At 40.3% G+C, this 12933-nt stretch overlaps 1 non-coding gene across 1 annotated transcript; it reads right to left on the bottom strand.

Annotated features, from left to right (window-relative positions):
- Window positions 1–11037: 11037 nt before the first annotated feature.
- LOC136502465 (small nucleolar RNA R71) lies at window positions 11038–11144 on the bottom strand. Its single transcript, XR_010770601.1, has one exon. It is a non-coding gene; the product is annotated as a small nucleolar RNA R71 (small nucleolar RNA).
- Between the last annotated feature and the right edge of the window lie 1789 nt (window positions 11145–12933).

Here is a 12933-nt window from a genome sequence, read left to right as displayed (position 1 = left end):
GGAGAATTAGCTACTCATGCAGACTTTCTACCATGGGTTGACCAATAGTACCCATGAGACTATGGATGCTACTACTAGAGGTGCTTTCATGTCACTCACACTCTCAACTGCAACAGCTCTCATGGAGAAGATGGCCTCCAACCAAGGCTAGAATGAAGAACGAGTTTAGACCCGCAAAAGATGTGGAGGTATGCATCAACTCAAGGAGGTGGACATGTTGTTTGCCAAGATGGACCTGCTCATGAAGAAGCTCGAAGATCGAGCCAATGAGAAGCAAGAAGTCATGCACATTCATGATTCCCGCATGATGTGTGAAGAGTGTGGAAACACTAGGCATTCTGGGTACAACTGTCCTAAAACCCATGACGATGTGAACTTTGTCAACAACAACTACTTTCATCCTCAACAGAATCTATGATGGAATCAGCAACAGAAGTAAAACTACCAAGGTAATTACCAAGGTAATTCTCAAGGTAATAATTTCAATCAATCACCCTTGAGGGAATTAATTTCTGGCCAAGCTAAAATAATGGAGGGCTTGTCTAGAAAACTAACTTCTAATGATAGAGTTTTAGAAAACATAAATAATAGAATGGATAGCTTCTCCTTTGCCCTTAAAAACCAGCATAGCTTTAATAAAATGATAGAATCACAAATAGCTCAGCTAGCCACCATTGTTCCTTTGACCGACAAAGGTAGGATTTTGGGGCAACCAGAAGATCTAGAAACTGCAAATCTTGTTCATTTTCACAATGCAGCATACTACTATATAGAACCATCGATGGGAAGGTGGATAGATTATTCCTGGCCTAAAAAGAAGAGCGATCCAGGGAGAGCTGTCATCCCCATCGCCATTGGACCTCACATTTTCCAAGAAGCTGTTTGTGACTTCAGAGCAAGTGTCAACATTATGCCTAAGGTAATCTATGATAAAATTAATGGAGATACTTTGTTGTACATAAATATACGTTTACAACTTGCAGATCAGTCACTCTGCTACCATAAGGGAGTTCCTGAAGATGCCATTATTTGAGTGAGACAATCATATGTTCCCGTAGACTTTGTGGTTTTGGAAATAGGTGGAGATAAAAGGGCACCTATCACCTTAGGCTGACCTTTTCTAAGCACTGCAAAAGCCATCATCTACGCAGATAGTGCCAAGATCTACTTCACAATCAAGGATAGAAAAGAGAAGTTTTCTTTCAAGAATCATATCTTGCAATCTCCTGTACATCCACAAACATCGTACCTGCCCGAAGAGACAAAAGTGACCAAGAAGAAAAATAACTGGACAAGAAGGAAGAACAAGGTCAGGTAGCCACATGAAGAAACAGTTAACATGATAAACACACTTCGATTAGAGTATGCCCTCCTCCTCACTTCATCATTCCTTGCTAAGAAGGATGATCCAGGCATACCCATGATCGAGTGTACCATTGGACAAAGAATCTTCCACAAGACCTTCTGTGACATTGGGTCAGACATCAACATAATATCCAAGGTAATGTATGAATACTTGTTTGGTGATGAACCTTTGTTCCCAACATATATGCAATTAAAGATGGTAGACCAATCAATACGATTTCCGGAGGGAATAGTGAAAGATGTCATAGTAAGAATACATGATCAATATGCCCCTGCTGACTTCATGGTTCTGGACATGGGAGAAGAAGACAATGATACACCCATCATCCTTAGAAGGCCGTTCCTCAACACCACAAACGCAATCATCTATGTCGGATCTAGACAAGTCCACTTCCAATTCCCTGGAGAAAAGGTACGTTATTTCAATAGTTATACCACTTATGAGCAGCCCAAGAAGTCCCGCTCTAGAAGGAGACGCCGATCATCCCAACACCAGAAGAATCAATCTCCAAAGAATGGATGGGAAGAAGATGAAGAACCTAAAGAACCTATGAAAGATGAACCTACTCTACCTAAGACTAGTCCATAGACGAAGCAGGTGTGGAAGGAAAAGGTGGCAACATATGAGTCACCATCACTAGAGGTGTAACCATCAAGGTCTCCATCCTTGGGACCGATAGATGCACCTAGAGAATAAAATGACTTTCCAGTCAAGTCCTGTCTGGAGGACTTAAAAATCTAAACCCTCGCCAGGAGGTAAAATTGGTAGTTATCCATATTTACTTTTTAGCATTGAATGAATTATTTCCATTTTAGCAGATTTACTTCTTTGCATTTGCTTTGCACTTATAAACATAAAATAAAAATTCATTATCGCATTATAAAATTCTAAGCCCCATGTGAGTAATTCTACGGTGTGTAAAAACCTGCAAGAATATTTACTATGGTGGCATAAAAATAAAAATACCATGCATTAGAAAATCTAAAAATATATTAGGTGGACATCCTACTAAAATTCTGCCAATAAAAAAATATTTCCAATCTCAAGAACAACTAATCTGTGGATGGCTGACCGCCAGTCCTTTATCCTAATCTGTTCCATGATTTTGGTATTCTTGTTAGTATTTTGTAGGATAATGCACAAAGATCAAGAGCAAGTTCACCCGGTCGTCTTCATCTCGCTCCACTTTAGGACGAGAAGGACATCCGCTGGCAAATCTGCTCTGAAGAAGGATCACTCAACTTCAACATTCGACCATGACAACATCCAGCTTGGGGGAAAAGCATTCCCCGTGTACCTAGCTAAGTATTTCTTTTTCTTTGGTTTTACTATTTCTAAGTTTGCTATATACTAGTAAAAAAGAAAAAAAGATGCATAACTAAAAGTAAAATAAAAATTTATCTTTGTCTTGTATATATTAGTAAGGTGAGATCTGAAAAAAAATTAAAAAAAATAAAAAATGTGTTTAGTTTTCTTTAAATTTGATTTTTAAGGGCTAAATAAATAAAAGGACTCTGAAGATAATCTCTTGACTGGAAATGATGAATAGTTGCTCTATTATAATTCCTTTCAAGTACCTAGTTTTTAGCCTTGAATTCTCCAAAGTTTTGGATATGACTATTTTGATATAAGAATTTACTCTAAACTTGTAACTCGTGGGTAGCATAAGCTTGATCTAAGTCTAGGTAATTGATGGATATGATACGAGAAGGTCTGAACGGCTATTTATCTTGTTCCAAGTGATACTAAAGTTTTGGAGATTTATCTTTTGAAACACATAAAAATGCTACACAATGAGTTCCTGTATGACAAAGCTTGAATTCCTACCAGTGCTAAATATGATATTTAGATTAGGAAAACCTCCTCATATATACTGCTTGTTTTGCATTAAGTTTAGTCAAGCTTTCTTGACCCTTATGAGAGGTTTGTCATGCTCTTAAAATCAAGATGACATACACACTACCCACATATGCACTATTCCTACACTAGGGTAGGTGAAAAACCATGCTATTCGATCTAGATCCACCCAAAAATGTTCTACTCCAACACAGGGGGTGAACACCAAAAACATGCTTGTTAGGTTTCCACTCCAAATAAATGCTCCAAATTCTTGTTGCTATGTCTCAAAAGTTCTGTTGTAGAAAAGAAGCATGTGGCTATGCGAAAAAGAAGAAAGAGTTGAAAAAATGGACAAGTGTCTGAGATATTGAAAACAATGGGTACTCAGATGCTCGCCTGAAAAAGAGAGAGAGAAAAAGAGATGAATAAGATAGCCCATGTTTTCTTGCAAAGTTGTTTCCAAGTTCCAAAAAGAGAGATATGTTTTCAAGGAGCAAAGTAGAATTAGGTTATCCACCATATACATCCACACACATGCACATATTGATTTGATTGTATGACTCAACTCTCTTTGAATCCGAGGTGTGACTTTACTATATATGTATTGCAAATATGCTATTTTATGCTTTCTCCACTCCTATGAACTCCACATGAGCCTTAGTTGTAGGAAGAGAAAGGCATAACATCACTATTGCCTTGGTGAGGATCCACAAATACCACATATATTGAGAGACTTGAGAGTGTCATACAAAGGAAGCTCTTAGTTTTATTTTGAAAACATATAAAAACATTGGAACAATGGTTAAGCAAAAACTTGAGACATAGTGCTTGACTTGATCGTTCTGTCTTTTAATTGCTAAAGACCCAAGTGAAGGATAAGAAGCCCCATGGTTGAAGGTAATATGGGTAAGTTTGAAAGTTCAGATCGATTTATTCTAATCTGGAGGAGAATTCTTGTTTAAACGCATGTGTACTTTTGATGAGTGAAAGCATTGATACAACTCCTGATCCATTTACTAGGTTTAGCATTGCTCAGGGACTAGCAAAGGTTAAGCTTAGGGAGTTTGCTGATGGTAGAACAACCATTATAAACCATCAATATAACTTGTATAAGGACATAAATATGATCATCAACAAAGGTCTAGGGGTTTAAACTAACAAATTCCACGAGTTTTCATGAATCTGTATTTTCTGCAGGGTTTATCTAGAAAACCATCAAGGTGGACCTAGATGTTGGACTTAATCGCACTTATCCATAGCAAAAACAACCCCAGAAGGTTCCAGAAGACTCAAGAGGACACCACACTAAAGCGGAGGGCGAGGCGCCAGCCCCCCCATTAGGTCGGCCGGCCCCTAGGGTTCACCTGTCAGCCCTCCATTGCTATGTCGGTTCTCCACCGCCTTCTAGATTGCATCTACATCGTTTATTCAAGTTGGTTTGATCCGAGGGCTCAGTATTGATGCTCTAGCATATATATACCAGCCACTACCACCCCCCTTGGGGCATTGAAGTCAATTGAGAAGATAGAAACCCTAATTATCCTCAGAGATCCACCATATTCTAGGGCATAGCTAGTTAGGCTAGGTCTAGAGGGAGGCAAGTAGGCTTCGCTTAGATTCCCGATCTTGTCAAGAGTGTGGTTTGGTATAATCTTTGTACCCCCCTCTCTTTTGTATCTCTCATTACTTTTATATGTTTGCTACAATTGTTATGACATTATTATTGATATCATTCATGTTCCTAGTTATCATGTTCATCGTCTACTTTGATTTTATACTTAGTAGAGCTAGATTATCCTTATATTTATGCATACATTCATATAGCGCTCGCTCTAAAGTACAAGGGGTGAGTGGTCGACATTGTGTAAGCATGGTGCTTATATGTTGTTTACCTACGGATACATAATATATTTTGGGGTTATGTGGTAGATCGCGGATGTGACACTCTCGTTGAGTCCTTTGTAGTCCACTCCCTAAATTTAGGTCTACAAGTAGGATCTAGTTACAAAGGAAGACAAGCTCTATTCTTAATCTTCCTTAGTAATATCCCTTATGTGTAGATATGAAGTTGATCTTAGCCATGATTACTAACTGTAATTGCACTAATCAATGTATGCTTTGACTTGTAATTAAGAATGACTTAGGAATTATTCCTCTAGCTAATATTCTACTTAATCATGCTAATGCCATAGAAAGGAGTACTCTGAGTGATCAATGATTAGTTATTATGCACCATTCATATATACATTTACATCTGGACTTACCCTTGTTGTTAGTAGAATATTTGTTTTGGTTTACTTCTCCATCAATAGCATAAGTTATCAACACATGTCCTTGCCAGACCTTCCCTGTGGTAAAAATATAAACAACGATACCTAAAATACTCTCAAGTGAAGTGCTACAATGGTATATTATCAGTGCACTTGCAAATCCCTTTAATTCCTATCTTTATATGTGGGTGATCTCACCGCATCAATCCACCTAAATCAAGTGTCGTCCACTTGACCAACTCAATTTGAGTGAAATGGCGTTGAGAGCCCACCAGGAGCACACGTAGCAACTCCTCTTTAGGATCTTTACGCTGATTTACATACACATACCTGATACAAGGCATAACAAGCAACTCCACCACTTATACATTCCAGTCTTTGAGCATGGTTGAGGTTAAAACAGTATTTGATAACCAAACATACTTAAGAATGAGTGGTTACTACTAACTTCAACAATCTAACTGGACATAACTCTACTCTAGGTTATATCTTTGGTCGCTCATCCATATGTCAGGTTACAAGCAGCTCATCTTGAAGGACATCCAATCCAAGGCCTACTAACTTTGCATTATCGGAGCTAGTGTCGGAGATAACGTCTTGACCACCTCTAAAACAACTTAACGGTAGCGCCATGAGTACATTGCATACTCACATGACTTAATTCCAACATATAGTATTTGGTGGATGCATAGGGTGATTACCATGTGTTTGTATAAGTGCAAAAAGCAATGATGTTCAATAAGAGTATGTCATGCTATGCTCAGCGTTAGAATTAAATCATTTACCATTATAACCAAGGTGTTCATAGTCCATCATTCATACTACCATGGGTATAGAAAGAAAGAACAATCAAATAGTTCTGTCCCAAAGGACTCTGGGCTTTCACGACTCTATAGAGGTGTACAACTGTACCCACATGGATGAATGGGACTAACCATCATACCCTTGCATGAGAGTAAGGGTTGCCTCATGTCTTCTAACCTTTCCCTAATCTGGCTCGAGTGTCTGACAAAAGGTTCAACTAGGTTCCCGGTCAATGTCCTAGACATTCCCGACTAATGCCACCCCCTTGCTAGTTTCATGGATAAACAAGTCACAATTAGTTACTTGGATTGTCGACACCATCCACGACATGTGGTCTGTACGGGTGGTTACTCAGACTTACATATCCCAATACACAGTCCTTACTGCTCCACGATCTATGTCATCTAAGATCCCACACTCACGATGACCTACCCCTCGCATGAGCAAGATATCCAAGTTATCATCAAGATTATCATATTAGGAACATTAGTCCTTAGCCAGATTAGTCAGGTAAGTCAAGTTGTACCCTCATTGGTTTTAGTAGTTAATTATCCAGGTGTAGCATCCTACACGCACAAGTATGAGTTCACTTCTCATTCTCGACTTCTACCGTTGCCCAAGCATCTAAGCAATAAGCATTAAGCACTCCCATTCCCATTGTTTAGATGAGAGGCTTCTATAGATTATTAAGCTACTCTAGGTGTAGTGTGAAGGTGATCATTATCCAAGACTACATGTAATGCATGACTCATAATGTAACTTGATAAGTATCCAAACTAGGTTACATAATAGTGGGGTGCCTGCCTGTTGGTGTTGTCGTTCAGACATGTAGAAGCTAATGATGATAGTTCCTACAACTATGTGATCTTCACTTGGGATGGTCCTAAAAGAATACGAGAGACGCGTCTGAGGGGGTACATCGGCGATTGAGATAACGAGAAAGGGTGTTGGTGCATAGGCTAACACTAGGAACTTGGGGTGAAACATCTATATGTGGATCTACCATTGCACCACTTGGAAAAGGGTATCTGCTAGCACCATTTGCTTCTTGGGTAGGCTTGTTAAACAATCCTATACCCTCTGTATACCATCAGACACTCCATACTACTGACGGAAGCTTCGATGTGATGAGTGCTGAGTTGGGTTGGTTTGATTTAGGTTAACGGATGATCTGTGGAGATCATGGATACTTTGGTAGTATCTAGGTATCCTTGGGTTGCTGGGATATTGCTCCTATAAATCATCGGATGCTCCGCCATAAGTGACGGACACTCCGGTAGGAGCTGGGTGCTCTCAGGCTACTGGGTTGCTGTCTTTATAATTCAATGGAGACTTTGTGGGGTACTGCAGACACTCTGGTAGTCTAAACTGGCTATGGGTAAGGTTTCATAGTGGCTTCTAAGACAGACACTCTATCGAGTTGATGGACACTCCACTAGACGGGCGACAAAACCTATGCTCTTGGGTGATCTTGGGGTTCAAGCCTAGATGTACTCAGCTATGATCTATGCATGTGCAAGATATCTCTAGGATAATTTAGGTGGTTTACTAGGCTCAAGATAGCTAGGCTTTAAGCTATGAGGGATTGAGGTAGATAGAGCTAAAATTGAAGTAATTGAACAGTTACCTCCACCCATAAATATCAGAGGGATCCGTAGTTTTCTTGGTCATATGGGGTTTTACCACTGCTTTATAAAATATTTTTCACATATTGCTAGGCCACTCACAAATCTTTTGGCCAAGGATGTTCCCTTTGAATTTGATGATGCATGCTTAAAGTCTTTTGAAAATCATAAGAAAGCACTCATCTCTGCACTAATTATTCAACCCCCTGATTGGTCGCTACCTTTTGAAATAATGTGTGATGCTGAGGCCATTGTGGGGCCTCCCTACCAGCAAGAGTGGTGGCTTCTGAGCATGTTCCTTCCACTAACGTCTTGCACAAGTAGTTAATGGCGTCTAAGCCATCATGCCTAGTGGAGGAGTTAAGGCATGCACCCCCACACTGTCCCACTTCATCTAGGAGATGGGACGTTAGGTCCATGTGGAGCAAATCTGGCAGAGGAGGAGGCATGGCACTTGGTATGCGCAAATCTAGGCCGTCGATGATAGCCGGTGGGCCCAAGGGGAGTCGGATCACCTCAAGTCCTATGAGGAGGCATGCACGGAGTGGGTAGCGTGCGTGGTGCAAAGTGGAGCGGGGACTTGACTCATTGTCAGTGGTTCCTTGACTCCACCTTTACTGTGTGGCCGTCATCATGCAACCGCCCTAGGGCATGCTGCGAGGATTGAGGAGATGCCTGGCTGGTTCCCCCTGGCCCCTTTAGGCCATTGATGGCTGATCGGAGGCCCTAGAGCCACTCACAGCGCATCATCTAGGTTATAAAGGGGAGCCCTAGGGGACGCGGTGTCTTCAATCCCTTCCTTCAGCACCTTCTCCTCTTCTTCTCAGATCCATCTTCTTCGGCGGCGATGGCGATGATGAAGTGTGATGCTTCCCTCTAGGTGAGCCTATCTTGGTCCATGTTGGTGGTAGTTAACAACCATTATAAACCATCAATATAACTTGTATAAGGACACTAATATGATCACTAACAAAGGTCTAGGGGTTTTAACAAACAAATTCCACAAGTTTTGGTGAACCTAGGGGTTTATCTAGAAAACCGTCAAGGTAGACCTAGATGTCAGACTTAATCGCGCTTATCCACAGCAAAACAACCTAGAAGGTTCCAGAAGAATCGAGAGGACACCACACTGAAGCGAAGGGTGAGGTGCCGCAAGGTGGGCTTGGCCGACCCCACCTATAGGATAGCTAGCCCTAGGGCCCACTTGTCAACCCCCCGTTGCTATGTCAGTTCTCCCCCACCTTCTAGATTACATCTACGTAGTTTATTCAAGTCGGTTTGATTCGAGGGCTCAAGATTGACGCCCTGGCCTATATATACCAGCCCTTGCCACATCCTAGAGGCATTAAAGTCAATTAAGAAGACAGAAACCCTAATTATCCTTAGAGCTCTACCATATTCTAGGGCATAGCTAGTTAGGCTAGGTCTAAAGGGAGGCAAGCAGGCTTCGCTTGGATTCTAGATCTTGTCAAGAGTACGGTTTTGTATAATCATTGTACCCCCTATCTTTTGTATCTCTCATTACTTTTATATGTCTGCTACAATTGTTATGACATTATTATTCATATCGTTCATGTTCCTAGTTATCATGATCATCGTCTACTTTTATTATATACTTAGTATAACCAGATTATCCTTATATTTATGCATAAGTTCGTATAGCGCTCGCTCTAAGTACAAGGGGTGAGTGGTCAACATTATGTAAGCATGGGCTTATACGTTGTTTACCTACGGATACACCCTATATTCTAGGCCATATGGAAGATCACGGATGTGACACTCCCATTGAGTCCTTTGTAGTCCACTCCCCGAATATAGGTCTACAAGTAGGATCTAGTTACGAAGGAAGACAAGATCTGTTCTTAATCTTCCTTAGTAATATCCCTTATGTGTAGATATGAAGTTGATCTTAGCCATGATTACTAAGTGTAATTGCACTAATCAATGTATGCTTTGACTTGTAATTAAGAATGACTTAGGAATTATTACTCTAATATTATACTTGATAATGCTAATGCCATAGAAAGGAGTACTCTGAGTGATCAATGATTAGTTATTATGCACCACTCATATATACATTTACCTCTTGACTTACCCCTGTTCTGAGTAGAATATTGGTTATGATTTACATCTCCATCAATAGCATAAGTTATCAATACATGTTCTTGCCAGGCCTTCCCTGTGGTAAAAATATAAATAACAATACCTAGAATACTCCCGGGTGAAGTGCTACAATGGTATATGATCTATGCAGTTGCAGATCCCTTTCATTCATATCTATATATTTTCTTCCTAGTCACATAAAATAATAAACTACTACTTAGTGTTGTTCTAGTAGTAATGCTAAGTAGTACCAACAAGCATCTCTGGCATCATCACTAGGGATGACAACCTGGTAAAGTAATGTTAAGAGATGTAGACATACATTAGGTGGCTACTAAAACAAGTGACAAGTTAATAAATACCAATAGGCATTTCTGGCGCCGTTGTCGGGGAAGGTAGCTAGGCAAGAAGGAAGTATTGATAAACCTTAACTTATTTATGTGATCGAGATAACCATTGACCTCTACTCAAATAGGATTACCCTTGTTTTGTCTACTTTTGTATCTTATGCAGGGTAATGTATGATTGGTTTTGACCTTCCAACAAACAACGTTGACGATCTAAAAGCATTACTTAAGAGAACTAAGGCTAAACTCAAGAAAGTTTTAGCTTTAGAGTCAGAAGACAACCAGATAAGGCAAAGCCTAACACCTGAATTTGAAGCTATGGCTGACAAGACTCTCCGCCAATTCTCTGCTCCAACTACAGCCAACATCAATACTGGACCAATGACCAATGTTGGAGATAATGGATTCGAGCTCAAGCTAGCTCTTATCAACATGGTGCAAGCAAGCCAGTTTTGTGGAAAGGCACATGAAGATGTGAGTGCTCATCTCCAATACTTCTTGGAGATCTGCAACACTTTCACCATGAAAGGAGTTTCAAAGATGCCATACTACTTTGCCTCTTCCCATTCTCACTCTTGGGAAAGGTGAAGCAATGGTTCTACGCCAACAAAGATAGAAACACTACATAGGATAACTGCTCCACTGCTTTCCTAACCAAGTTCTTTCTCACAGGCAAGACCAATTGTCTGCGTGGGAGAATTTCAAGTTTCCAACAACAACATGATGAATCTATCCTTGAGGCGTGGGAACGCTTCCAAGATTATATATTAGAATGTCCACATCATGGGATGGAGAATTAGCTACTCATGCAGACTTTCTACCATGGGTTGACCAATAGTACCCATGAGACTATGGATGCTACTACTAGAGGTGCTTTCATGTCACTCACACTCTCAACTGCAACAGCTCTCATGGAGAAGATGGCCTCCAACCAAGGCTAGAATGAAGAACGAGTTTAGACCCGCAAAAGATGTGGAGGTATGCATCAACTCAAGGAGGTGGACATGTTGTTTGCCAAGATGGACCTGCTCATGAAGAAGCTCGAAGATCGAGCCAATGAGAAGCAAGAAGTCATGCACATTCATGATTCCCGCATGATGTGTGAAGAGTGTGGAAACACTAGGCATTCTGGGTACAACTGTCCTAAAACCCATGACGATGTGAACTTTGTCAACAACAACTACTTTCATCCTCAACAGAATCTATGATGGAATCAGCAACAGAAGTAAAACTACCAAGGTAATTACCAAGGTAATTCTCAAGGTAATAATTTCAATCAATCACCCTTGAGGGAATTAATTTCTGGCCAAGCTAAAATAATGGAGGGCTTGTCTAGAAAACTAACTTCTAATGATAGAGTTTTAGAAAACATAAATAATAGAATGGATAGCTTCTCCTTTGCCCTTAAAAACCAGCATAGCTTTAATAAAATGATAGAATCACAAATAGCTCAGCTAGCCACCATTGTTCCTTTGACCGACAAAGGTAGGATTTTGGGGCAACCAGAAGATCTAGAAACTGCAAATCTTGTTCATTTTCACAATGCAGCATACTACTATATAGAACCATCGATGGGAAGGTGGATAGATTATTCCTGGCCTAAAAAGAAGAGCGATCCAGGGAGAGCTGTCATCCCCATCGCCATTGGACCTCACATTTTCCAAGAAGCTGTTTGTGACTTCAGAGCAAGTGTCAACATTATGCCTAAGGTAATCTATGATAAAATTAATGGAGATACTTTGTTGTACATAAATATACGTTTACAACTTGCAGATCAGTCACTCTGCTACCATAAGGGAGTTCCTGAAGATGCCATTATTTGAGTGAGACAATCATATGTTCCCGTAGACTTTGTGGTTTTGGAAATAGGTGGAGATAAAAGGGCACCTATCACCTTAGGCTGACCTTTTCTAAGCACTGCAAAAGCCATCATCTACGCAGATAGTGCCAAGATCTACTTCACAATCAAGGATAGAAAAGAGAAGTTTTCTTTCAAGAATCATATCTTGCAATCTCCTGTACATCCACAAACATCGTACCTGCCCGAAGAGACAAAAGTGACCAAGAAGAAAAATAACTGGACAAGAAGGAAGAACAAGGTCAGGTAGCCACATGAAGAAACAGTTAACATGATAAACACACTTCGATTAGAGTATGCCCTCCTCCTCACTTCATCATTCCTTGCTAAGAAGGATGATCCAGGCATACCCATGATCGAGTGTACCATTGGACAAAGAATCTTCCACAAGACCTTCTGTGACATTGGGTCAGACATCAACATAATATCCAAGGTAATGTATGAATACTTGTTTGGTGATGAACCTTTGTTCCCAACATATATGCAATTAAAGATGGTAGACCAATCAATACGATTTCCGGAGGGAATAGTGAAAGATGTCATAGTAAGAATACATGATCAATATGCCCCTGCTGACTTCATGGTTCTGGACATGGGAGAAGAAGACAATGATACACCCATCATCCTTAGAAGGCCGTTCCTCAACACCACAAACGCAATCATCTATGTCGGATCTAGACAAGTCCACTTCCAATTCCCTGGAGAAAAGGTACGTTATTTC

The sequence above is a fragment of the Miscanthus floridulus genome, chromosome 13, assembly GCF_019320115.1.
Source record: "Miscanthus floridulus cultivar M001 chromosome 13, ASM1932011v1, whole genome shotgun sequence".
Taxonomy (NCBI): domain Eukaryota; kingdom Viridiplantae; phylum Streptophyta; class Magnoliopsida; order Poales; family Poaceae; genus Miscanthus; species Miscanthus floridulus.
The sequence above is the reverse complement of the archived record's forward strand: the minus strand, read 5'-3'. Positions and strand labels throughout refer to the sequence as shown.